A 27,636-nucleotide genomic window follows, 5' to 3' on the forward strand; every position below is an offset into this window, starting at 1 on the left:
TATATATATATATATATATATATATATATATATATATATATATATATATATATATATATATATATATATATATATATATATATATATATATATATATATATATATATATATATATATATATAGAGAGAGAGAGAGAGAGAGATGGATAGATAGATAGATAGATTGATAGATGGATTGATAGATAGATAGATAGATAGATAGATAGATAGATAGATATTTTATTTGCAAAAAAGAGGAGAGGCTGCGTGTGGGCATTATATATAATCCCCTACTGCGGTGGTACAACGGTCACTGTGCTCTGAACGTGTCCTGAAATAAACAAGTTCGATTCGCACCGTCGTATTACGATGAAGGCGAGAGTGCTCGGGCCAAGTGCACTTTTTAGATCTGCGTTAAAGAATGCCAGGTGCTCAAAATTCATGATCTGCTTCCTGATATTATTCTGGCTTTGGTACGTGAAAGTAAAGAAATTATTGGTTATTAGTGTCCTGAAACCAGGGCACATGCACAATTTCATCGCAAGTTATTCAATCAAGGAAAGGCGATTGTTTACTACTTTTGTGCATTGTTTCTATTTTTATGCTTTCACAAAGTTCTTCTGTTATAGCGAGTGTGAACTTTGAAAAATGACCCCTGCAGCAACGAACTACATTTTTGTTATTAATGAATGTTGTTCTCGCAGCTCGGAAGATGAATTTCTTAGAGCCGTTCTTTTGTTATTACTCGAAATGGGTTTACATAGCAGCATCCTGGTATAGTCTGTTGGGTGAGAGTTTAGAAGCACGAAATCTTTGACCTTCATGTTCTTGATATCGGAACTCTCAAATTACAGGATTCGGCCAAGCAATTAAATGTTTCAAAACACGTGGCTGCCAACACTTGGACAGAATATCATTACAGGCGCTAGTTACTGCCGCAAGCAAGTTAACAATAATATATCTTCGGAGTTCTCCATCCCTTTTCGCAGTTTCAGTGAGGCTTCAACTCCCAGCAGAACTAAAAAAAAAGAAAAATAAACGTGGCTGATCTCTCGTCCTAGAAATTGGTGTAACACGAAAATGAAACATGTCCTAGCAAAGGTAGTTGAGCGTTTATTGAGCATTTTTTTCGCCATAAGGGCGAAGAAATGAATGCTACAGCAACAAATTGGGAAGTCACGCGAAGATCGGCAAGCAGCTCGAAACATAAGCACGCACTGCACGCAGAAAGCATGCACGAAAGAAGCATACACAGGACAGCACGGAATAACAACCGTCACAGCTGGACACTTAAAGCCCACTGTTCAAACAGAACGAAAGACGCACTAAACGAACGCACGAGTATAAACATGGCAAGTGCGAACAACTGTGACCATTCTTACTTCTTCGTGTGTGAGCAGCGTGCTGCTTTCGTAAACGCAGCCGCGACAGCAAGCGAACGGACCTCTGTGTTCTCTCGAATCGCGAATCAACGTTGTCGCGACCTTTAGACCGCGCCCAACGCTATAACGCGAGCTTGTTCCGCCATATCTCTACTCATGACAAAAACGCGGTCAAGTCGTGGAGCTCTGAGAGCCACCAAATGGTGTACGACGCATATAAATGGCTTGCCGTTAGCAGACTCGACATCGTTTGTTTTGTGGTCTAGTGGTTAGCGTTACGGATCAATAGATCGCTGTTTCGACGCCCCGGGACAAATTATTTTTTTCACATTCTTATCTTTTCAGTTTCTTAGTATACACTTTAAGACAGCATATCCGTGACGAAAATATGTCAGCAGATATATATATATATATATATATATATATATATATATATATATATATATATATATATATATATATATATATATATATATATATATATATGAGATCCAACAGACAGCAATGCCAAGGAATGTACAGGGGAAGCTATTAGAACCAATGGAATGTAAATAAGAAGAAAGAAAAGTGGATGAAAAAATAACCAGCCGTGAGCTGCTCACGGCTGGTAAAATTTCGTAATATATGCACGTGCATATATATATATATATATATATATATATATATATATATATATATATATATATATATATATATATATATATATATATATATATATATATATATATATATATATATATGCACGTGCCATCTTTTTCTGTTTAGCTTCCATTGCTTTCGTCGGAACGTGACAAGAGAGAATACAATTGCAGCGTGGCGACAAATCATTGTAGCCCCGCCATGGCGGTGTAGTGGCTAAGGTACTAGGCTGCCGACCCGCAGGTCGCGGCATCGAATCCCGGCGGCGGCGGCTGCATTTTCGGTGGAGGCGAAAATGCTGTAGGCCCGTGTGCTCAGATTTGAATGCACGTTAAAGAACCCCAGGTGATAAATTTTTCGATCTTTCTACTATGGAGTCTCTCATATACATATGGTGGTTTTGGGACATTAAACCTCACATATCAATCAAATCAATCAAGAAAGCATTATAGTTCCGCTGGTACTGGACAGATTCTGAAAAAAAAACTTTGGTGGTTCATTCATGAGGTAATAAGCTCCTTTAGTGAATTCATTCAATGGCTACTTGGAAAAGTGTTAGGGCCCCATTAAAGAGCTTCGCTCCTAAAGCGCGCTGAAATAGGTGATGTCTGGGGACCGCCAACATTGTCTGGTGTATATGATTATTTTGCCGCTAGTGAGATGAAGAACATACGCTCTGTGGTCGAGTGGTTCGCGCTGCGCGTTGCGGAGCGAGGGGTCGTAGATTCGACGCTTGGTGATGGAAATTTTCCTTTGCTTTTTCTTTGCACTCTGTTAGCTTATATTCAACATTTAGAATGAGGCTGGCCTTGGAAACTTCTAGAAAATCTATACCCAGGTAAATAGGCGATCCTCAGCAATAACAAAAATTTTCGGCCCCTGACCGAAAGGAACCCTGCTGCGTGTGCAGTTGTTCACTCTCTGTATAGAAAAACAGGTTTTCATAGAAGTACTAAGCCAAGAAAGAAAATGTATTCTCGTTATTGTTAGCAGACATGGTTCACTACAATATTCTTGTTTGCATTTGGGCTGAGAAATCTTTGTGAAAACAGTGCAATATGTGAGAGACTGATCCAGAGAGACATGATCACTTTTGAGGACATTTCAGTGAACTTTCATTTGTGTGGACATTTCAATTGCGAGATTGCTTGCGTTTTGTTCAAGTTCTGTGTGGTATGGACAGACTGTTGTTTTGAAAACTTGGACTCTGTGCGCAAGTGTTTTGCTGTGTACCTTTGTGTAGCCTTGTGTATGCTATCGAATCTGCGGTGACAACTGTTGTGGAAGAGAAGAGGAGTAGTTGGCGCTGCGCATTGGTACCAACATCTCCTCATATACAATTAATTATAAAAAACGCCATAATCGGGACGGAAACACGTCAGTGGAGCTGTGTTGGACCCCAGAACTTTAAACAATTTTGTTTAAGAAAATGAAACACACCTTCTTTACTGTTTGTTCACTTACGCCACATTTAAATAATTGCTAGTCTTGTCTCATTTTTTTTTCATTTTGTAGATAAACAGATCAGCATTTGTCGTGTGGAAGGTGAAGTTGCTAGAATGAGTGGATTAGTTCAAACATTTTCACGCACATTTCTTCACATGCTCTCATCTTTCTTAACAATACTCATGCTCTGTGCTTTCTCTATGAAATTTGCGCGGTTATTTTGTTCACAACATTCACTCACGTGGCTGCATTTGGCCTTTCTAGCTTGGACCTTCTGTGAATTGGCCTCACCGCGGTGGTCTAGTGGCTAAGGTACTCGGCTGCTGACCCGCAGGTCACGCGATCGAATCCCGGCTGCGGCGGCTGCTTTTGCGATGCAAGCGAAAATGTTCTAGGCCCATGTGCTCAGGTTTGGGTGCACGTTAAAGAACCCCAGGTGGTCGAAATTTCCGGAGCCCTGTACTACGGCGTCTCTCATAATCATATTGCCACAGGAAATAACCATTGCTCCGCGCAACGCGGACGTTGGGAACCAGAGAAACGCTAACGGCACGACTACGAGCGACGAAGCCAGCCGCAATGCACGAGCCGGCCCTGCATGCGCCCGGTACGTACTCCGCCGAACAGCCAACGCGCGTGAAGAAGAAGAGAACGAGGGTGCTTGAGGCAGAGGCTCACGAGGACTACCGCCCTTGGATCTTCTTGACTGCTGTGCGTCGTTCACTTTGGGCACAAGTTCGCCCTTAGTTCCTAGAACGCCATAGAGTGGTTCCTAGAACGCCATAGAATATATCCAGACGCCATGGCCGGTTTTCGTCGTCTTCGGAGCTCCATTGACAATGTCATTGACCTGGTGACCTACGTACAACACCAGAAAATGAGCAGACGGTTATCTGTCGCACTATCTGTCGCACTGCTGTGCGTCGTTCACTTTGGGCACAAGTTCGCCCTTAGTTCCTAGAACGCCATAGAGTGGTTCCTAGAACGCCATAGAATATATCCAGACGCCATGGCCGGTTTTCGTCGTCTTCGGAGCTCCATTGACAATGTCATTGACCTGGTGACCTACGTACAACACCAGAAAATGAGCAGACGGTTATCTGTCGCACTATTTTTAGATGTCAAAGGAGCATATGACAATGTTTCTCATGAAGCCATACTTGACGCCCTCGAGTCAGTTGGTTTGGGTGGGCGAGTGTACCGCTGGATCCAATGCTACCTACATATGAGATCATTGTTTATGCAAACTGATGATGGGCCGACTTCTGAACATTATACACACCGTGGTGTTCCTCAAGGTGGTGTATTGAGCCCCACACTGTTCAACCTGGTTCTGATCGGTCTCGTTGAACGCATACCAGATTCCGTGCAGATATCTCTCTATGCAGATGATATTTGTGCCTGGACATCAGGTGTAACACGTCCTCAGGTACGTGCGAGACTCCAGAAAGCAGCGAATTCAATATCGGCGTACCTTAGAGAACAAGGCCTCGAGATTTCTCCTGAGAAATCGGCGCTGGTCGCGTTCACGCGGAAGGCAATGACGTCATTTCCCATCACCATCGATGGACACAGTGTCTGCTACACCAGGACCCACAGGTTTTTGGGGGTCACGATCGATCGAAATCTCTGCTGGAGTCCCCATGTGGCCACTCTAAAGAAGCGCCTAACGGCCATCGCACAACTTTTCAAGTTCCTCGGAGGCAAAACGTGGGGCACATCAGTGCACGCGATGTTGCATTTGTACAAAACGCTGTTTCTGGGGTACCTGCGGTATAGCTTGCCGGTTCTGACGAACGCTTGCAAAAGCAGTATACGCACAATAGAAAACGCCCAGGGCCAGGCACTCAGAGTTTGTCTTGCATTACCACGCTGTACATCAACAGCGGAAACCATCGCAATCGCCAAAGATCATCCGGCCACAGTGCACATTACTTTGGAGGTGCTTAGAGCTCATATTAGACACCTTGCTCGCGCCCCTGCCCACCACCTAGCTTCGCTTCCAGAAGATCGACCGAGTGCCTCCTTCTGTAAGAGAGTATTGACTTTCCGTGAGTGCCTTCCAACAGTCTACACGCCTCCGGAACGGATACTAACACCTCCTTGGTGCTTGGACCGACCAAAACTGCGCTTGACAGTGCCGGGGATTCGCAAGAAGGCGGAGCTCTCGGCGCCAGCTTTAAAACAGATGATTCTACTCATGCTACACGAAGAATACAAAGATCATGTCAAACTTTACACGGATGGCTCGACAACTGTTGGAGGATCTGCAGGAGCTGTGATCTTCCCAGCAAGAGCCGAAACCATCCAGTTCAGAACGTCACACAAGACGACATCGACAGCCGTGGAGCTCGCGGCACTCCGCAGCGCACTCCGCAGGATTGACCAAGAGACACCACAAAAATGGAGCATTTTTACTGATTCGAAACCAGCTCTCCAATGTCTACACAATGCTCTACGCCGTGGACCTCAAGACCAATTGGCGCTCGAAATACGACAACTGTACCATCACCTAATAGACGAAGGACATGACATATCTTTTCAGTGGTTACCAGGCCATTGCGGCATCATCGGTAACGAACATGCCGACAATGCAGCTAAGAATGCTCACGAAAATGGAGTGATGGAACCTATTCCACTATCAAGAAGCGACGCAGCAGCAAAGATTAATACGCTTGCGCAGGATGTCGCAAGGTCTATGCGGAAAACGCCCGGTTTTCTCCACACCCGTCTTCACCGCCTGGACCCATGCCTACGACTTACTATTCCATCTGGCCTACCCCGATCCGAGACGACCCTTCTCTGCCGTATGTGGCTTGGGGTGTCTTTCACGAACGCTTTTGCCTGCCGCATCGGAATGAGAGACAGCGCTACATGCGACCATTGCGACAATGACGAAACAATTGAACATATTTTATGTCAGTGCCCCCAGTACAGCTCTCAGCGACAGTCCCTCTCAGCAGTGTTTGCTCGCCTCGACGACCAGCCATTTTCTGAGCAGTCAATCTTGGAATGTCGGAAAGATCGAGCCTCACGCCAGAAAGCAACGAAGGCGCTGATGAAGTTTCTGCGAGCGACCCGCCTCGTTGAACGATTGTGACACTACTGTGTGCGAGTGTGTGTGTGTGTGTTTGTGCTTCTCTTCCTCCCTTTCCCCTTTACCCCTTCCCCAGTGCAGGGTAGCAAACCGGATATGTTTTCTGGTTAACCTCCCTGCCTTTCCGCAATAAATTTTCTCTCTCTCTCTCTCTCTCGCCCTTAATAAACCGTGTAAATAGAACATCGTTGTTGGGAGGCTGCAACATTCGTTACAATATGGTGGTTTTGGGACTTTAAACACCACATATCAATCAATCAATCAATCAATCAATCAATCAATCAATCAATCAATCAATCAATCAATCAATCAATCAATCAATCAATCAATCATCTGTGACTTGCAATATTTAACAACTAAAATAAGGATGCTCAGGAATTTACTTCAACTCTGTCTACACACGCCTGCCACTCTCATTGGTGCATTAGTTTTTGCTTCTACAATCACAATTTATATCACTTATTATCCCGTCGGTAGGAGCAAAGGGCATGCTGGCTACGCTTTACTATTGTAAAAAAAAGACATGAAGAAAAAAGAAAGCATCGCGTGAGCACACACTGTTTTCTTTAGGAGTCCTCAGAGATTATGGGCAAAAAACGCCACTGTCTGGTGGCTGATTAAAACTCTGTTTAGAGGATAATTGTGTTAACATCGCATTCAATAATAATTATACAGAAGTATAAGAAAGATGGAGGGAGACAACCCTGAACTTTAAATGACGGAAACCAGGGATGGCGACCGGATCGCATGTTTATTAAAAAGCTCGAAGGTTGCGAATAAATCCTTAGACGGCTCGTGAACAAAACAAGAACTTTCGAGGTGGACCATACTGGAAAAAGGTGTGCTTGTAAGCATCACGGGCTCCAGGAGAAATCCTTAAGCGTTGTAATTCATTAGGCGTGGTGAATAATGTGGTATTAATTATCTGGGCGGCCTGTTTGACTTAAAAAACAATTTATATTGTTGGAATACAGATAAAAAGGAAAATATACGGGGTGGCTTTGAGTGCTACACGCACATACGCAGGGTGGATGGTTGTAAAAAAATGTGGACTGTGGGGATGAAGATTAAACTGGTTTTACTGGAGTGATTATAGGATTCTGTATGATAATAATGACCCAGCAGAGGAAAATGGACCACAACGTAGGGTTAATATTTCAAAAGGAGTTTATGACAAGGCAAGGAATCCCTCGAGGACCTACAGCTTCAAAACAACAATGCTCATTGTGCAGCACTCGCTACTTCACACCCTAACGCATCCTTCCAGCTCTTCTCTAGAGTTTGCAGGTTGTATCACGCATCGTTATCTAATTTGTATGCGTCCTACAACAAGCTAGCAACGCTTGACCACAGTGAAATTGTATAAATGCTGAATTTCGTGACGATGCTGCTTGACCGAGCAGCAATGGGTCTACTGAGACAAGGGTAAAAACACACACACACACACACACACACACACACACACACACACACACACACACACACACACACACACACACACACACACACACACACACACACACACACACACACACACACACACACACACACACACACACACACACACACTCCTAAACAACTTTTCTACACAAACGTAAATATTGAAGCCACGCTCTTGCAGCTTGTGAAAGAAAGAATTCATTGCAAGCTCTAGATACGCCAAAGCAGCGTTAAATCGTTTTGTTCACTCACGTACGTCTAGGTGGCACTACGCACCTTTTTAACGTGATAGTAAAGAAAGTGCGTGCACCATTCAATATGGACACCATTGCTGAGCCGTTGACTACGAGGGAACGTGGAACAGTACGTCCAGCGCGACAACACACTTACAAAGTAGACGACACAGTGCTGACTCGGTCGGAACACATAATTTTCGGTCGAAACACATCACACGCCAAAATGGCGGTCGTTCTTGATATCTGAAATTTATAGGCAGGCACTTCAGACTGAAATTTCGTATAAAAGTGTGCCCTTTCTCGCACGATACATACGGGGGCTCTACATTGGGCGCTATATATTGGGCGCCCTATACCCTCGGTTACAGAAGTAAACTGATCTAACTAAAAAATTGAGTCATGGCTCCTTAATGCAGTCAGCTCTTTATGATTTACAGCCCCATTTCTACACGTTGATGCATGGATGGCGGAACTTTATTTTTATGGATCATGAATACATGTGATAGTGTTCAATGAACATAATTGCATTTAACTCATCTAAGTGGAGCTATCCGTGCGAGGCGCTTGCGGGTATAGGCCTTGCATGACAACGTTGGCTGAGACGAGTGAAATACTTCTCCTTGTACATCAGTAAGATTCAAAGTGGCGAGCAGATTTAATCATGAGCTTCATCAAGTGGTTCCTTAACAGAGGCCTCTGGACGTCCTAAATAGGCAAGACAGTGAAGAACGAAAGTTGAACGGATTGGAACAGTGTTCTGCAAAGCAACACCTGTTTGATGCAAGTTTAAAACACTCTTGCCAAGTATTGATTTATATGTGGGGTTTAGCGTCCCAAAACCACCATATGATTGTGATAGACGCCGTAGTGGAGGGCTCCGGAAATTTCGACCACATGGGGTTCTTGTGCACGCAAATCTGAGCATACGGGCCTACAACATACTCTTACCAAGTATTACATCGTGCTATCGCAGTTGACCTGACAGCACGCACAGAAGAGTATAAAATTAAGAAAAAATCGCGCCTTAATCAATTTTTGTTTTTAATGCTCTCTCTGTCTCTTTTCATTCTTCTTGTATTTTATTTATCCTGTTGATAAAGGTTTTCGTCACACTGCTGCACAGATCTTTTTTCATTTCTTGATCGTGTGCACCCAAGTTTTCTGACTCGCCGAGGCTAGAGCCCGGAGTCTGTCAAGCTGCTTTTAAGCTTTTTCTTCCAGATTTTTTCACTTTACCTTTGAAGAATAAAAATACAATGGTAGTTTACTCATTTATTTTCATTAGTATTATAATTCTCATTAATATATTATTAATATTGTTAATATTATACATGAGCAGAATTTACGTCTGTTGGCATCACTCACACGCCTATATTTGGAGCATTAATATTGTTCCTCTAGTGAGCGACGCGTGTGCTGGCTAAATATTGTGGAAAAATATTTACAAACCAAGTTTACGCCTTACGTAAATAAACAGAGAAAAAAATATTGCAAAACTGATAGGCACAGTCTATGGTCCTAAAGCTCACGTGCAAAAAATATAAAACATATTGTCAAAAAAACAAAACAAAAACAACGCCAGGTCTGCGCGGATGGCGTAGCGCAGTCACAGCGAACCTACAAGAGCGTTCTTTCAGAGCCTTTTATAAACACTCATTGGGTAACTGCTGCAAGCACACTTGCTGAGTACCCACTACCGCATTATTAATCATAATTTTGGTGTAGTAGGCTGGGATTCGCTATGCTATCTTTTGTCATTCTTATGAGAGGCGTGGTATCCTCTAAACACTTGCAAGGAATTTTGCGCCAATTGTCCATGCAGTGGCTGATGATGATGAGGAATTATGCCTGAAGTGGGTATGCATCACGCTTTTAATAGGTGATATGGAAGAAAAATATGTAATGGGTGAAGCATTGAGCGATATAATTGTTACGCTATTTGCACTGTGTGGCACCTGGTTGTTCTTTTGCTGCTTTAAACGCTTTATTTCTCGTATTAAAGCGATTCCTTTCCCGACATCAAGCCTGCCGAAGGCAAGTTTGCGAATAAGTCACAAGCGCCGGCGTGGCTCAGCGGTACAATACCTGGTTGGCATGCAGCGGACCCGGGCTCAAGCCCTACTGTGTCCTTGGTACTAGGGATTTTTTTGTCTTGTTTTGTGTGGTAGTGGTTACGGACACCATCGGCGGCGGCGAACAACTACGGCGCCACTCGTGACCCGAGTTGTGATCTCATAACAGCTTTCGCTGTAAAAAGTCCAGTGCGTTGTTTGGAAACATTAGATGCAGATTAGATCATACGCTCTGGCGGTGTCCCACGGTATCAGTTGATAACGTCGCATCGTCAAAGTCGCATCGTCAAAGGCTGCGCTACGTAGTACGGATTCAAGGACATAGCTATGGGCAGTCTGACGGGCCAACGAGGTGGCGGACTGGTTGGGCCTTACTGTCCCGACGTGGGAGGCCCGGTTCTTGCTAGCTCATGCCCCGACGGACCTAAATAAAGTTTTCCCATATGATACCATACCATTAGTTGCAGGTCTTTTAACGCATCATCATAACCAAAAATGCATATATAATAACCAAGTATGTAGACTGACATTTGAAGATTTTTTTTTTACCGCATTTCTGATTTTATACTTTATTTCAATTGCCAAAAGCCGCATCGGGAATCATACCAGGAAATGTGAAAGATGTTGCTTTGCCAAGTTCTGTCACAGTGCCAGCAGCAATTAAAAAAAAAAACTTGGAGGACGCTTGAGGTTCGCTTTGAAGAGCAAGAGTAGAACGCGATAGCGTATTCGGGCTGCGTGTGCATTGACTTCGGAACTGCTAGCCTGCTTCAGTTCTCGGTGCATGCCTCAACCGCGCGGCAAAAAAAAAAAAAAAAAAAAAAAAAAAACAAATGACAGTGTGCGCGTAAAATTTGCTGTTTTAAGCTACCCCATTATGACTATTGCAAGCACAGTTGTTAAGTGCACACTTCACCATAACTATTCATTTTGCAAATCAGCGTAAACCATACTACTTGTGTGTATGGCAACACACAAACCTATACGCAGCTGTTAACCTAGCTGATGCTTCTGCCGCTGACCATAATTAAATATGCCTGAGCGCTTTGCAATGGGTTGGCCTTCAAAACACCCACTTCTTGAGCAGTTCACATGTTTTGACGGCGTGATTCTACGCTTCTGCCCCACGATAATATATGCGCTAAGGAGAGTCCTTCCATTACATGACATTTATGCAGTGTTTTTTTTTGCAAACAGCTTCAAGAAATATTTAAGGATAATACAAACGTCTGTTCAATCAGGTTGACTTTTAGAAGAATTACGAAGAAAAAGTTGAATACTTTTTTACCTTGTACCCCCCTTATACAAGAAGATGACCGACTAACTTTTAATAGAGCTGTCACTACAGAATAAATTAGGCTTTGCGATATGAACGTTGCAGAAAAACAAAACTCCTGGTCTAGATGGTCTGGGCGGGATATTTTACACAAAATTTCAGGAACTTCTGATTGCTCTTCTTGAGCGTCTTTCTAAAGGGGCCTGTGAACCTGGTGATCTTCCTTCTTTCTATCAGGACCATACAAAATTAATGCCGAATGTTGTAGGCCCGTGTACTCAGATTTGGGTGCACGTTTAAAGAACCACAGGTGGTCGAAATTTCCGGAGTCCTTTACTATGACGTCTCTCATAATCTTATGATTGTTTTGGGACGTTAAACCCCACAAATCAATCAACCATTAAAATTAATTCCAAAAAGTTCCAATCCTGAGGCATCAAATAGAGCTAACAAATATAGGTCTACATCGTTATATAACGTCGACTACAAAATATTTGTGAAATTTTTCACAAATCGGCTGCAGACAGTGATCACAAAATACGTAGGTGGCCGCAAGACATGTGGAATCAGATGTCACTTCGTACAAACAAATATCCATATAGCATGGTCCATCCTTGAGTGTATTGATGGTAGTACGGACCAACTAGCCCTTCTTCTGATAGACGTCGCTAAAGCCTTCGTTAAGGCACAACATGCTTTCCTCTTCAAGCTCCTAAGACACATACGAAGTCGGGTGATGTATGAAAAAACGGTATTTTGCTCTGTTATAAAAAGCGCACAGCAAGAGAAATTGTAAATCGCAAATTATCGAACACATAATATAGTTAAATTCACCCGTGCGTCAGGTATATGCGCTCTCACCTTTGCTATTTGAAATGCAACTGGAACCACTATGTTTAGGTGTTCATCTGAATTCTAGCATTAAGTATTACCGATACCAAGCTGAGGAAATTAAAGCTCTCGTTTATGCCGACAACATTGCCTTCTTTTGCGTCGATTAACTCAGCGTTCAAGAAGCAATAAATATACCTAATTTTTCTGTGGAATCGCTGCTGCCTGCATAAATTTTGATAAAAGCTGTGGATTCTCACTGGACATGTGGGCTAAACCTCCCTCGGTGTTCTCCAATGCCTATTAGAATATGACTCCTTTGCGGTATCTCGGTGTGCCTCTCGATAACTATTGTTATAGCGACCCAAATTAGACGTCCACGATAGCTACTATCCCTCAAAAAGTGTCAGCATGACACGGACAAGACCTTGCCATGTTCGCGACAGTGAAAGGACGCAATATATTTCTTTCTGGGACATTCTAAAAATAACAATAACAAAACACCTTCATATTTTAGCTCATGCTATTAGGTTGCTCCGTTTCTAAATGAGCCCAACCAACTATACGCCATAGAATCTGTTCATGTTCTTAGGACTGTATTCACTGTCCCGCTAGTATCTGAGGTATAGCGCATGACAGAGAAGAAGAGACATGTTCTTTTTTTTCGTCATGCGCTATACTACGAATAACCAACAAGCCCACTGCGCAACCTTTTCGCGATGAATGAGCTACGCAACATTTTGCACAGACCGTCACAAAGCAATACATTCTGACGAAGAAGAAAAGCCGATAAGCAGTAACACCTACAGCTGAGGCGTGCATAAGCAGGCTCTGTCACGCAGCGAACGCTCTCCTACTTCAACACTCGTCACGAACGGTGCCGTCCGCTCCCTCCCACTCTCGTCCCAGTGCGCAGCGAGAAGGCGAGGTGATATCGCCGTTCCGGGGTGCAGATGGGCGTCGAGGCTGCCAGGATGAAGAGACGTGACCCGATTGCTAAATGACTGCATCAACCCTGCGACCCCGGATACCCGCCACTCGATCGTGTTCATGACCCCGGACGTCTTCGTTGGTTTTCATAGCTGTTGTGCTTCGTTGTAGAGGCTTGCTTTGATGTCTCCCATGTGCTTACGTGCTAGCACTGGCGCGCCTTGCATCGAAATGATTGTGCAACTATTCTCCGCCTCGTAAGATCCACGCAGTGCTGCTCAAGCTAGACTCCTCTGTTGTTTCGAGACCAACCGCGAAACGCTGTACGTCACCAGCTTTACCACACGAGGCGCCAAGCGGAAAATGGCATAATTCAGACTTGAATTATCAAGTACACGCCTAGTCGGTTCTAATACGGTACAATTGCTCGCGTGCAAATCTCCTATCTTAAGCACACCGGGTTGACTAGGGATGCACCCTTGATAAAAGCGCGTTCTTTGCTGAGGTGGAAACGTTGCGGGCTGTGCATACCAGGCATGGACCACTTTACTAAACAACCAACAACGAGCTTGTAACAATACAGTCAGTAAGAGGAAATAAAGTGATGAACAGCAAGAGAAATTGTGGGAGGCTATTCAAGCTTCATATAGTTGGTTGTACCGCACTGGTGACATTTGAGATAGCTAGAGACAAAATATGAAAATACAGAGAAAATAAAAGAAAATAGTAGAGTATTAGGTACGGGATTACCAGTCAAAATTTTCACCTAATATACGCAAATAAAAATATTTATTAAATGATAATACTTGTTCGGTCATGAGGAGGAGGAGGTAAGTTTATTTACAGAAAGGCAGAGAGGTAGGCCTGAGCGATAGCTTGCTCTAGCCTGCTTCTCTACACTGGGGGAAGGGAAAGGAAAAAGAAAGATTAATGGATGACGATGGTGAGATAGAGAGGTGAGTATGTGGTGTTCTTTCTGGCTGAAACACATTTCATAGCCGCGCACATAGTCCAGTTGTTTCCAAAAAGGTTATAACTGCTCTTGTGACCACAGTTGCACTGTTGGTGTCTGGCCAAGGGCCCAAGATGGTCTCACCAGTTAATGACCTACTGCGATATAGTTCAGTAGAAGAAATCAGTGTTTGTCGTTCACGTGCGTGTGCTGGGCAGACACAAAATATGTGCTCAAGTGTTTCTGACACATCACAGTGTTCAAAATTAGGACTGGTGTCACTGCGACCGATGATATGTGCATAACGTCTGGTGTACGCTACACCAAGACGAATGTGGTGGATCATACTTGTGAGTTGCCGTTTCAATTTAGGGGGCATGCGGAACCTTATTTCCGGGTTCCATTTGGGAAGTCGCTGGTGTCGCCGTTCCGGTTTGGTCCAGTGCTGAAATCATTTAGCTGCCACCCTTTGTAAATTTAATGACATTCCAAAGGTGACGTGGTAATGCATGCAGTTATTGTATATATGTACAGCAACCCATTTTGTACGGAATGAACGCGCAAGCGTCAACAGCAGAGTCGATTAGCGGTTGCCCCGGGCGTCCTGCATAGTGTGCAGATCCTGGTTCAACCTGGCAGAATGATTGTTCATCGTTAGCATACACGCACTTGCATTCATTATACTACTGTGCTCCGTTATACCCCTCCTTATTGACTGGGAGGTCGACACTTGGGCACCCAGGTTAAAAAAAGAGCGGCTCTACATAGACGTAGCCGGGTGCGTTCGATCACGACACCACTGCTCCTGGTTTCGCATACAAAAGAAAATACTATATTTGACCACATCGACTGGAATAAAAGAAAGTGTCTTGTAGAGAAGAACAAAAAGTGATACGTCCACCGTACTACAAATCAACGCAGAGAAAAGCATGGAAGCCCCATCAGGTTTGTTCTCTAGGAAAATTTTAGCGGTGAAATGCCTGCGCATTTTGAATTAATATTGTCGCAGTGCAACGCGAAAAAAAGATGACAGCCGCTTACGGCAGCGAAAAGAGCGCATTCAGGATCAGCTGTACAGCAAGATGCCTGCTTCCTTGTCGTCCCGAAAAACCACCTAACCCACTAGCTGGAATCTACAAAACATTCCTATCATCGTTATTTTTCATATAAACACATGTCACTTGCCCCTCCTTATAAGAGCATCACCCCGATGCGGATTCAGACACGTGTCAATATGCAATGAATACCTAGGTGGCCAGGTACCGCCGAATAAATGCTGCAGGCATGTTTTTTAGGCCCCCATTTTGGACAAATTGGCAGCTTTTTCTGCGAATGTAACTGCATTCTTGAATATCAGCAGCGCACGGTTGTCAAGCGTCATCCGAACCGGCTAACCCAAGAAATCTCGGAGGCGTCAGAAATAGAAAGGCTCCGCCGCGCATACGTGAACAGGCCTTCAGTTGCTTTGAAAAGTGAAGAAATTTATTATCTGTCAGATGGTTGTATGCGCAATGTACATAGTTGACAGTCGTGAGGCTGATAATTTGTTTTTTAGCAAAAAGTGATGGTATTGTGTTCCTTTCATTGTTTTATCATTGTTTATCTCTGTTCATTTTTTTTCGTTTAAGACCACGCAAATATATAAAGCGTGGTGTTGACGAGTAAATGTTTGTAGTAAGTCAGCGCCCTTTTTGTGTCCCCCATTTTCTAATGCTCCGTCTTTCTCACTGCTTTATTTAGGCCTAAGAGATAGAGATAGAGTGAGAGGGATGGAAATAGAAGTAACCATACAAAAAAAAAACAGAGAAAGAGAGCAAAATAAAGAAAAGAAAGAAAGAAAGGAACAGAAAAGCAAAGAAGGTCGCCGAGCTTTACAGAGAAACACGGAGAAACGGAGAAACAGGTTCCCAAGCGAGCGCCGATAGACCCGCGGTTCGCTGTGCCAAGCTTTGCGTGACTTGGTGCAAACTTCTTGGTACTGTTCGCGTTGTCAACACCGGATGCGTCGACTCATGAGGTATAACAAGAGAGAAGAAGTAATATAGAAGGAAAAGCAGAGAGGTTACCCAACTTAGGACAACCGGTTTGCTACCCTACAAATGGGATGTCGATAGATGGACATAGTGTGTACGCGGGGTATAGGCGTGAGACTGAAAGATGGGCAAGAAATGCATTGACTTTCTGATTTTCTCTATTTTTCTCTTTCCTTTAGGCGGTTATTACAAGACAAGTTCCTTCAACAGTGCACCAAAATGATAAAATAAAACTCGCCCAACGTCACATTCTGCTAAACTCTGCACCAACTTGCCGAACGTCACATTCTGCTTAACCAAAATGATGTTTTTAAACAGTCTCTAGAAGCCATCAGACTTCAGGGGGATCGTTCGAGCTTTTCTAAAAATTCATAAGCTATCCCTTAAAGTTGGGTCATAACGTTAGACGTCCAAATTTCCCAAGTGGCCTTTTCAAAGTCATTTTTGTGTGATCTGCTCTCTTTCACGCTTTCAGTACGAATGGTATGAGGTAAAGGAGCGGCACAAAACACTATGAACTAAACCCAGGTACACGCTACACTATCTTTGATACGGTCGTTTACCACCGTTGTACTTTCATTGCTGGTAAACAGACATTTTTATAACAAATAAAATAGACTTACGAAATAAATATCACGCCTTTCAGCGGCTGCAATGACGGGAATACCCGTAGTTCCAGATCAACGTGAAAGTGTCGACAGCTCAACTGGTGCTTCCCTTTCCCCAGTGTGACGTCTATCATGTCTCTGTACAAGCCGCCATGAGTAATGCAAACCAGAACGAGAATGAAAGCAAAAAAGAAAGAAAGGAGCGCTAAGCCACTCTTGACGCGAGAGCAAACTTGTTTTTCTATTTTAATTAAACATTAATAAACAGAATTCAAAAGCATCTGTATTGCTGTTTACTTGCTGGTTATCGTGAGATTGTTGTTATCTACCAAGTGTATGCTTTTCTATTTCGTTCATTCTACAGCAGGAGTGAACGAAGGAGTACATGCGCTTCCTGGAATGAACCGTGAAGGAGATATTTTTTTTGCCATCTATGGCCACGACCTGTTTTTAGAGGATGACCATGCTCGAGATCATTTTTATGCCGCAAAAATGAATTCTCCTTATAGTTCAGGAGCAGTGAGGCAGTCGCCAGCAGGAAAAAAAAACAGTAGGCAGCACGTTACACGCTCGCACACTTGGTAATGACGTAAGCTGCGCAATCAGGGATTGGACACCTCGCAAGGACCCTTGGTGCGCCAGGCACGCATACAACACCACGTCGGCAATCGCCCGACCGAACACTTCTCGTCTGACGCGGCCCTCTGGAGGCAGAATACTTGTTCAGAAGTAAGACTTTATTCAGATCTGAAGGCTATCTTCGGAAGCGATATTATGGTGAAATCCTCAGAAGCCTCACCAAACGAGAAATTTCACCGTCGGCGGCAACCGTCCTGCCGCGTGATGAGAAAAAAATCATTCTGATGAAAAAAAAAACCATGGTGATAAAAATATCATCCTATGATTACGTCACCATATGCCATCATTTTTAAATTCTGGCGTTACCTGAGATGACGTAAGGCCCGATGATGACGATGTAGTGCCCTCCTTAGGATGACAAACAAAGCGCCTGAACCCAAGAGACGTAAACGAAGACGGCGCTTAGCAGCCACGGCACGTGTTTTTTCCTTACGCATCAGCTGAGAAGAAGAATAAAGCTTTTGCATTCATATCATTTTACGCGAATGAAGAAAGGACCCTGTGAGTTTTTACCGCTAGTGCGTTCGGACTAGCTTCGAGGGTCTGCAGTTTCGCCGCAAAGCCTCAGTGATGTCAAATGATGCTCCTATTGTCCCGACCAGATAGATACCTGCCGTGCTCGTCAGATGACGAACGTATACAATGGAAACTACAAATAGTTACTTTTTCTTTCGATAACGGCTCGGATAACGCACCTTGAGCCTCTAGAACTGCCTCTGCACACACGTGGGCCCATTCCAAAGCCCTCGTCGTCATTTTTTTTTGCCCCACGCTGCTTATTCATGACAGACTAAATTAGAAACGAAAATATATTTAGTGAAAAATGGAGACGTTTGCCTGACGGTATGCATAACGCGCGATTCCTCGTCTCTATAAAAGCTAAAATGAAAAACACTTTATGCGAGTATAGATCATGGACCGTTTAGATCCGTGCACGTGGAAAGCAAACAAAAATGAAAAAGTAGAGTGAAGAAATTGAATGCAGAGAAGAAAAGGCACTTCACCATTCCAGAAGTGTAAAACGGAATTCCTCACGTGTAAGTATACCAAGAGAGACACCATTAGAGTAAGAGATACGGAGCAGACGAGTGTCTGATGTCCATTTAGCACGGGGGCTCATTTTCGTCTTGCTCTTAAGAAGGACAACCTCATTGAACTTTTCGAGGAAAGGAAGGCCATAGGGCGAAGTCATTATTCGGTATATTATGCTGAGGTCATACTTTTGTCGGCCATTACTGTTAACTCATCGACTCTTCAATGACGGCAAGGTTGGCTCTGCCACGCAAAGCGTATTATTGCAGCAAAGCACACTTTACAAGTAGTTTAAATTATGTAGCGGAATAGGAGACAGACAGACAGACAGACAGACAGACAGACAGACAGACAGACAGACAGACAGACAGACAGACAGACAGACAGACAGACAGACAGACAGACAGACCAGATAGATAGATAGATAGATAGATAGATAGATAGATAGATAGATAGATAGATAGATAGATAGATAAAATGAAGTGGTTGAAGTATCGTTATTTCGCTAAGAAATGGTTGATTATTTGTGAGGTCCTACGTCCGAAAACTAACATATAATTATGAGAGACACCGTAGTAGAGGGCTCCGGAAATTTCGACCACCTGGGGTTCTTTAAAGGCCAACTGCAACGAAATTTGGCACTCTGCAAAAAGACAATATATATGAGGTCTGGCTAGAGGTAGGTAGCGCTGCCTGACATGTCACGTTCAAAATACAAGCGCTTACCTTAGAAAAAATAACAAACTTTGAAACAGCGGTGTTTTGCGACCTAAACTAGAAAAAAAAAACGTCACCATTACGGCTGACCTGAAGTGACATGAACGACAGAAAATTCGTCTGCTCCGAGCTCCTCGAGCTCGCACATCGCGGACGCGCCTCTTAGTGTGTGTGTGTGTGTGTGTGTGTGTGCGTGTGTGTGCGTGTGTGCGTGTGTGTGTGTGTGTGTGTGTGTGTGTGTTTATGTTAACTTGAGAAAGCTGGGTGAGCATGCCTCTTAGCGAACGCTGGTCCAGACTTCCCACTGGTGGGTTTGCAGTGTCAGATCCACGTATTCAGAAACGCTGCTTGACTTGAACTTGACTTGCCATCGACTTCCATGCAGCACGAACGCGTTTCGAATGCACTGTATTTAGGCGGTGCAAATGCAGCACAAACGTGGCAGGGAGGATTTCTCACAAGTAGCGACGTGGCAACGTTCTGTAGAAATCGTCATATCCGGTTCTGTCCGATTTTCCGTGGCACAGCTCTAGAGTTCCGCGTCGTATGCTTACTGGTAACTAGAGCACCAATCATAAATTAAATACGCGACTGCAAGATTTTTCACTGTCGTTATCGTAACTTACGGTATATTTACAACTTATTTATGACCATTTCAGCCCAAGTAAAATTTCGTAGCAGTTGGCCTTCAATGTGCACCCAAACCTGAGCACACCGGCCTACAGCATTTTCGCCTCCATCGAAAGTGCAGCCGCCGCCGCCGCCGGGATTCAATTGCGCGGCTTGCGGGTCAGCAGCCGAGTACCCTTCTACTTCAATGGTATTCAGAAGAAGATAAACGCGAAATTTGTTGCCTGCACTTCATAGAGTAAGAAGGAATAGGTGTGTGAGTGTGCCACCTGGATTATCATTGCCACCAGAAATAGAATATTCACAGCGTCTTCTGAAAAGCACACATGCACAAAATGCCAAGGCTGTGAGTAACGGGACAGCATTAAATTCTTGTTCCACAGAAATCACGCCAACAATGTAGTTTCTGCGAAACAAAAAAAAAGGTCTACCTTTTTTAAATACTTTCAAGCGAATTTCTATAGCTGATACAACCACAATTTGATGTGCCGTGTCCGTCACTTACAACTTGGGTCCATACTAAAAAATTTTAGCGCCAAACGTTCAACAGTGAAGGATGGAACACGCGAACTCGTTCAGGGAAATGTGTAATTCGTGCAATAATCCCCTTTATGTTGAGCTCGTAACTGCACTTTGAAATGCATGGTTTGGTTGGTATTTAGAAAAACTACAAGTTTGGTCTTGTTGGCGATGCATACTTGATGCAGATAAAGCGCGATGAACGAGACAAAAAAAATAAGAAAAGAAAGTTGACAGACGGGAGCGGCGTTTCTCATAACCATATTGTGGTTTTGGGACGTTAAACCTTACATATAAATCAAGACAGACGGGTGATTCACCTGGTTTGTCCTGTATCTCGCGCTTTATTTTATTCTTAGAAAATTTCGCTTCAAATCTAGATTAGCAGGCCACGCATGCGCCATGTGCCAATGCCGACGTGCTTTCTCGCTGGAAAGAATACACGTGGATTCGCTCGTATCGCAATAGAAGTGGCCGCAGAAAATCAGCCGCAAGGAATGATGTAAAGATGAGTTGTGGCGAGACAATATTTACAATATGAATTGTAACAAATTAATGAGACAGCAGTGACGATTTACAACTTTTTGGCACCCTGATTCAGTGCACGCATACTTGTGCCTATACATATGCTTCACTGTAAACGTACTGCAAAATGTGTATATTGAAACGACCACGGATGACGATTCACCGCTTCGGTAGAACTAAGCGCTACAGTGCGGCCGTGGGCTGTTGAAGCATCACGTGCGCATGCGTTTAGATATAATGGGGTCGTCCAGATAAAACTGATTTTGTTTACTAGCGGAGAGCAGTAATACATTCTTTAAACACTCACATGGTGCATTAATCTGAACCGTCTGAAATAAAAAAAAAAAACTACCTTATTTTCCGTCAGCCGACATACGAGAAAGCAGGGAACACGAGCTGCGGCTTCACGAGCCACTACTGCAAGCACCGGCTTTATATACTTCTCTTGAAGTTGCGCACTCTCCAGTGTCGGCCACCGCTCAAAGGAGGGCGCCACAACGGCATCGTGTCACACTACTTGACATAACGTCACGCCAGAATTTGGGACGTCATAATGAAGCACAGAATATTGAGATCCTTAGCGTCATAATGGCGTCATATGTTGACGTCATCAGGTGATGGTGACTCTTCGCATCACTCGTCCCAGTAGCCACCGATGGTGAAATTTCCCCTTTGATGAGGCACCTAAGTCTCTAGACTTACACATAAGGCATGATGCCGTGCTGTGTGTGCAGATAAAGTGGGTAACGATTTAGAGTACTAGGTACTTTACTATGGGAGAGCACTGGGCCGTCCCTTGGGCTTCTGATAGGGGATCACCGAAAATACTAACCGTCTATGCTAGACTACCGTGCTTACTGGAACTATAAAGAAATGACTACGCTTTGTGCACCAACTGCCTGCAGGAATTTTATCTAGTACTATCTCCGAATCCCTATAGCAGGTCAAGTTAAAGTTTATTTTTTTAGCTTATTGAATCGATAAATATCCCTTAGCATCACATTCCTATTGTTGCTTACTAACAGTTTTGTTCGAAGCGCAGATGTTTATTTCAGCATCTTCACCAAAGCAGTAAAAACTATAAAAAATAAGATTTTTGCAAATATACTAAATGCTTGAAATAAATCTAAGATTAAGTGAAGCAGCGGGTGTGGCTAAAAACACTCTCAGATGTTCCATACGAGAGTTTTGGGTGGACTAATGAAAGAAAAAAAAAGCCGCCCGCATCTTCGAACGAGGTGAACTCGAGTAAATGCGTGTCACTGAGGGGGGGGGGGAGCGGTATCATGTGAAATTGATATAGTTTGTGAATGTTTATTTGTTATTTTGTATTTATTATTATTTATTGAGTGGAGAAGCGATGCCCACGAGTGGTGGGTGGTACGATGATGTTGGGTTGTGCTCCACTAGTGGTTGACGGTACTGTTGCTTCCATCGCATTTACTCGAGTCAAGCAAAGCATCGAGTCAAGCGAATGCCAAGCAACGACGCCCTTCACTGAATTCCAAATGCGCGATCCAGTGCCTATATATACGAAGGGAAGGGGGGGGGAGTTCGCCGACTTTGAGCGTATCTATCTATCTATCTATCTATCTATCTATCTATCTATCTATCTATCTATCTATCTATCTATCTATCTATCTATCTATCTATCTATCTATCTATCTATCTATCTATCTATCTATCTATCTATCTATCTATCTATCTATCTATCTATCTATCTATCTATCTATCTATCTATCTATCTATCTATCTATCTATCTATCTATCTATCTATCTATCTATCTATCTATCTATCTATCTATCTATCTATCTATCTATCTATCTATCTATCTATCTATCTATCTATCTATCTGCCTACGACCTTTAGCTCTCCTGGCCGTTTGAATAATGGTATCGATACCAAACTTGGTATGGCATAACATGACTATATGACGAGCATATTTTACTAGTCATAACATGAAAATCATGACATGTATGACATGAATGTCATGATTTAAATTGCATGATGTTGCTGCTCTTGCGGTGGTTTCGTTCACATGACATGTTGCGAAATCGGTATGGTATGACATGATTGCATGGTTACATAAGCGACAGGCCATAACGTGAAAATCACGACATGCGTGTCATATAACAACATCAGTACTTTCCACGCTCATGATGCACTCTCAGCCATTTCGCTAGCGTCATATATACCAAATTTGGTATTATGGTACGTTACTGGATGAGGAAGGTATCTGACTGGCGCAAACAAGATAATCGGGAGATGCGTGTCATGTAACAACATGATTACATGCCACGCTCATGATACGATCGCGGCCGTTTCGATAGCTTCACATGTACCAAACTCGGTATTGCGCGACGCGGACTGACGACATAAGTAAATGACACATCCAAACATGATAATCACGACATGCGTGTCATATAACAACATGACTACATGCCACAGTCAAGACGCCAATACACTTCGACGAGACCTGGCGCGCGTGCGTGTGGCGTTCGTTTCGTCGCGTCATGCCGGCGTTGCCACGCAGGGCGCCGGTCCTGCCATATATACTCGCAGGCGCGCGCTGCGTTGCTTTGACGCATGCGTGTTCGATCGCGTCTGGCATTCCTCCGTCTGTAAAAGAGGCAGACGCAGTGCTGTCTGGGTAACGCATTGGCGCTAAATGCAGCATGTCACATTTGACGCCGGTTGCCGTCGGGCCACGATGACGAAACGCTGGTCGCGCCGATCGCGCTTGGCGTCAGACTATAGAGTGTTCGCGCTTTGCTAACGTTGCGTCGCTGTGCCCAACTTTCGTCTGCATCAACGTTACCTTGGAGTATATTGGGCCCTTCATGATGCACTCGAGGCCATTTCGTTAGCTCCCCATATGCCAAATTTGTTGTTACGTGACGTCAATGGATGACGAATGTATTAGGGGCGAAGCTCCTTATAGCAGCACCAATTAGTCCCTCGTAGCCGTTGTAGTATGTAACAAGTATAACATTTTGACTTCAAAGATGGTGCCGGTGAGAGATTTCTTCTGCGCGTTGTTGAACAACAAAAAATAGTGCTCAATGTACATGCCAATGACTGCTAATGGGGAACGAGAAACAGGAGCTTTCGGCTTTTAGTTAACGCACACGCTGTGATCCCCATTAGCAGCCATTGGCATATACATTGAGCAGTATCTGACAAGAAAGGGTTGCTATGTTATACTCGCTGAATGTAACTTCCCTAGTTTTAGAAAGGTTTAGCGAGCGTTGAGCCGCAGTGCCATGAATACAATGAACTAGTATGTACCACGAATGAACTCTAGGTGGTTAAAGGTGGGAAGCAGATACGAAGCGCAAGTCGTAAGAAAGTAAAAGCCGAATTATCCTGTCTCTCATTTCTTTTAGCAGCCATTGGCATGTACATAGAGCACTATCTGACAGGAAAAGGGTGCTAGGTTATACTCGCTGGGCGTAACCTCCTTGGTTTTAGAAAGGGTTAGCGAGCGTTAGGCCGTAGTGCCATGAATACAGTGAACTAGTATATAACATGAACTCGAGGTGGTTAAAGGTGAGAAGTAGATACGAAGCGCAAGCCGTAAGAAAGTGTGCGTGTGCCACCTCTCGTTTATTCCCTGGAATGTCCGCTGGATGGTGGTGCTTCTATATGGGGAATATATGATGAAAAGATGCGAGATGGTGGTACTTGGTGTGTTGAATAGATGGACGAACGGACACACAGACAGTTGCATTGATGGACGCATGAACGGGCGCAGGGGCGGATGCATAGACGAACGCAGGGACGAACGCAGGGACGAACGCAGGGACGGACGCACCAACAGACGCACGCATGGACAGGCGGATGGATGCACGGACGGTCACACAGACGGACGCATGCGTAGACGGAAGCAAGAACGAATGGACGGACGAATTCTTCGCCCCACTCTCCATCATTCACTCCGTGGATATGCTGCAATTTTTTTTACTGGCAAACGCTGCCTGCGTCGGCCTTGCGAGGCGAGAGAGGGGCAGGGAAGCGACAGATGGCACGAGACGCGAGCATGCGCAGTGGGTGTGTGGACGACGCCACCGGCGCCGGGTCTGCAGCCTCGTGCGACTGAGAAATTCTCCGCATTAAAAAAAAAGCACATAAACCACCACATTTATAGACATCTGTGCTGCTAGCAAGAAGAAAAAATAATTACATTACAGACACACACATGCACGCGCAGACATTTTTGTACGTGTGTTTGTGTGTACCTGTGCGTGCGTGTGCGTGAGTAACGTGATTCTTCTTCCTGCTATACCCAACACACTGGCTAAAAGAAAACGTTTTATTTCGGCCCTGGTACACGTTAAAGAAATCTAGGTGCCTAAATTTAATCAGGAGTCCACCATGAGGGCCTGCCTCTCAGTCACATCGCCATTTTGGTGCATAAGCCTCATAAATACATTGCGGTCTAACGGTGGCGGCGTAGAGAAGCGTTTCAGGTTGAATTTGAAGTTTACCACATTCAACCCACTGGACGCTTACATACTCGTCTTGCGCGTTCAAGAAGCCCAGGTGGTCGAAATTCCCGGAGTGCTCCACTGAGGTGTCTCTCGTAATCATGTAATGGTTTTGGAGCGTCATACCGCCAGAGTTATATATTATTATTTCGAGCTTATATAATGTAGGTGTAGCTACCCCATCTAATGTATTCAAAAGCATCTTGTTCAAAAGCCCGTCACTACAGCCGCAGAACAGGCACGTAGCTGACCCTCAAAGGTTTAAACGTGCGTTTCTTGGCGCTAGAACATCTCTGCACTTGCTTTCGGTTCGCGCTTACATGGCGTGTCTTTTTTCCACTCGAGTTCAGCCCACTGGATTCACAGCCGTTATTCGCGCGAAATTACTTGGCCGGCCGTGGCTGCCTTTCGTGGATGAGCAGGCGAGTGGATCACGTCGGCGGCATGGAAAATTACGGGAATAAAGGGAGGACAATGGCAGAGGTGCATTACATTAACGAGTTCGTGCACAAAGGTGTTCCGCGTGGCACGGTCACTTTTTATATAGAGCCGCACGCAGCTTGGCTTTTGTGTAGCCTCCTTTCAGCTATTTTTGCACGCAAAAGGTATACGTTGCTTTTTATATGAAAAAAAAATTCTTAAAAAGACAACAGCGAGACAATTACTTTTGATCTTTTAAAATCATAACTGCCTTAAAGGTTGGCACTAGCATTGGGCAATTGCTGATGTAACTTAGTGGAACCATGTTTTTCTGTGATTTCTACCACTTCTGAAACCGTCATATTAACAGTTTCCTATGAAACAACCAATTTACTATAGGGTGTGATTGAAACTACCTAATTTGTTATAACGGCTTTTCGTGAGAGATGTGCAGTAGGCTAAACCCAAGATTTGAAAAGATAGCCGAATATCACAGTTTAGGCGCAGTTTTTTATGCATTGTAATCGACAGCAGCCATAGAAGTCGCCGATTTTGATCCCACTGATGTTGTGGTACAAAGTACCTCGAACTTCATTAAACTCGATACTGAGGCGATAGCAACCTTGCCCCGCAGAGGCAAAGTGAAGTAGCTGACTCATCTGTATATACATGAATACAATTACAGTTTGTCCTCTGTATTTACTAAAAGGTGAATGTTGCCGGAATAACTATCGGGAGTTTTGCCTTCTTTCCATAAATATAAAAATTGTGGTTCTCATTCAATACGACGACTAAGGAGATAACATAGCCACAGTTGCAGTGGATGCCAGGTCGCCGAATAATTATCGGACCCACAGGAGACGACCCCTCACATACTAATGTCTTCACTTCACAGACTCTCGCGCCGCCACTAGGGCTTACGAAACCGGCAACGTCGCTCGAGAAGCAGCCCACATTTCACAAACACGCAAATCCACGGGCTTGCACTACCTCTCTTGGTTTCCTGTTCACATGGGCAAAGACATCCACCCACAGCAACCCAACCTCAACGATATGGCTCATGATGGAGCGCGAGAACTGACCTGCCCCGACGATCAATCAGCCACCGAAGAACTGGGCCCAGACGTACAATTTAAAGACCCTTTATTCACCTTCCACGAAAGTGCCTCTCACTACCAACAACAACAACAACAACAACAACAACAACAACAACAACAACAACAACAACAACAACAACAACAACAACAACAACAACAACAACAACAACAACAACAACAACAACAACAACAACATCATCATCATCACCATCATCATTATCGTCGTCATCATCATCATCATCAGCCTGACTACGTCCACTGCCGGCGGACAAAGGCCTCTCCCATGTTCCGCCAGTTAACCGGGTCCTGTGCTTGCTGCTGCCAATTTATACCCGCAAACTTCTTAATCTCATCTGCCCACCTAACCTACCGAAACGTCAGAAGCCAATACTTTTCACCACATGCAAAGGTTGGACGCACGCAACAGGTAGCCTTTCGCATGCTTAAAACGAGATCCTGCCCATCACGGGGCCGACTCAGGCGTTACTACTCAGACATAAATCTACAGCGCTGTGTGTGTTTGATGCCAGGGTGTGTGCGTGTTTGTGTGATCGTGTCGTGTGTTCGCGCTCGAATTAACTTTTAGAAATGTTGTACCAACTAGCCCAACAACAAGTTCTTTTACACTACAATGCCCAGACTGCACAAA

The sequence above is a fragment of the Rhipicephalus microplus genome, chromosome 5, assembly GCF_043290135.1.
Source record: "Rhipicephalus microplus isolate Deutch F79 chromosome 5, USDA_Rmic, whole genome shotgun sequence".
In the NCBI taxonomy this organism is placed as follows: Eukaryota; Metazoa; Arthropoda; class Arachnida; order Ixodida; family Ixodidae; genus Rhipicephalus; species Rhipicephalus microplus.